Source organism: Silurus aristotelis (assembly GCF_946808225.1).
Source record: "Silurus aristotelis genome assembly, chromosome: 5".
NCBI classification, from domain to species: Eukaryota; Metazoa; Chordata; class Actinopteri; order Siluriformes; family Siluridae; genus Silurus; species Silurus aristotelis.
Genome location: NC_139578.1, coordinates 22,791,068 through 22,792,719, shown reverse-complemented (window position 1 = coordinate 22,792,719; position 1,652 = coordinate 22,791,068). Strand labels below are relative to the sequence as shown.

Below are 1,652 nucleotides of genomic sequence, written 5' to 3'. Positions count from 1 at the left end.
TGTGTGCACATGGGCCAGGATCTTATACTGGTTACAGCTCGATATAGTGGGATCTTAAGCATTAGTGACTGTAAAATATCTAAAGTTAATATCTAATGAACATCATTGCAGAGCCCAAAATATGATGAAGGCTGCATGTGATTAGAAGCAGAAAAAAAACGTGTGTATGGCTTTAACGACGGGTTTCTGACGTCACCCTGATGTGCATCATCCAGATGACGGAATGAGAGAGAGAGAGAGAGAGAGAGAGAGAGAGAGAGAGAGAGAGAGAGAGAGAGAGAGAGACACACACACACACACACACACACACACAGGAAAGATCACGCTGTTCATCCTGTGCATGTGGACCGGCTGAGGAAACACACCGTGCTTTTTTAGAAGGCAGGACGGCGAGAGTGAGGTTATGTGCTAAATGTGTGTGTTAACTCCAAGGCCAGGGGCCTGTAGGTGGGATGTGAGCGTTGTCAAGGCGACAAGCTGGGGGGCGGGGCCAAGAGCATCATCTCGGAGAGGTGTGAAAGAAAGAGGGAAAGAGAGTAAGAGAGAGAGAGAGAGAGAGAGAGAGAGAGAGAGAGAGAAAGAGAGACTATGCGAATGAGGGAAGATCGGAAACGCGCCGCATTTTCTCCCGACGCCGGAGCACCGCTGCGCCTCCCATCCCCTCTATAAACACGCACTAAGGTTGGAGAGACGCGCTGTTGGATTGAACCCAAAAATGTGCATTCGCCTTGAGCTTTTCATTGTTTCATTGCACACAGACTGACCGCCGCTCTATTTCAAGCCCTGGAGACTGCATGTGTTGGATCAGAGGCGCTGCGTTTGGATGAAGAGATCAGACCTGGCTCTATACTTTCACCTTGTTTCCGATCAGCCGCATCATACAGGCGATCCGTCTCTTATTTTTGGCAAGACTCGTAACGAAGGTGATGCTGGATCGAGGGTTTCAATGAACCGGAGAATATTTGTAGTTTGATACGAAGAGGGGAAACCACAGGTCGTGTGTCCACCGCACACCACACGTACAAGGATTTCTCTCACCTTCTGAGCTGCTCATCATCAGGTAAGAACATTCCCATTTTCTGCGCTCCTGTAGATCTCAGCCTTACCTCAAAGTCTATAGACATTCAACAGCTCTCTTTCCATATAACCTGCAAGATCTAAGACTCATCATAGGGCAATTATTATTATTATTATTATTATTATTATTATTATTATTATTATTATTATTATTATTATTCATCTATTACTGTGGGTTTCATGTGTTGCATTCTAGTTTTTTTTTTCTTGGAAACGCCTCCAGGTTTGTTCCATGCAGTGTTGAAGCAACACCTACAGGGTTGATTTGACAAACTACAGAGCCAAATTAACACCTTCAGTGTTGAATGAACACCTACTGTGCCAAATTCACACCTAAGCACAAATAGACACTGTAAGTGTTAATTCGACACAGGTTAGGCCTGCCATGTTCACGGCCACCTGCCCAACACAACTCAGCTCCTCTGCAATCAACTAAATTAGACACCTGGCACGTCTGGGTGCATTGCTTTTTTAAATGCATCAGTTCTCTAATGTGGAAAGAAAAAAAGAACGTGTCAGAGAAAATGGACATCAGAATCATTAGACAAGCTCTTTCAGTTGGTCTGTTGCCTTTT

The 1,652-nt window shown here is 44.9% G+C and overlaps 1 protein-coding gene across 2 annotated transcripts in view; it reads left to right on the top strand.

Annotated features, from left to right (window-relative positions):
• Positions 1 to 231: 231 nt before the first annotated feature.
• nlgn2a (neuroligin 2a) overlaps positions 232 to 1,652 on the top strand; it is a 215,548-nt gene continuing 214,127 nt past the window's right edge. For both annotated transcript variants that reach the window (XM_083541443.1, XM_083541442.1), the window contains exon 1: positions 232 to 1,060. The gene's annotated coding sequence lies outside the window, so the exon portion shown is untranslated. The remainder of the gene's footprint in view (positions 1,061 to 1,652) is intronic.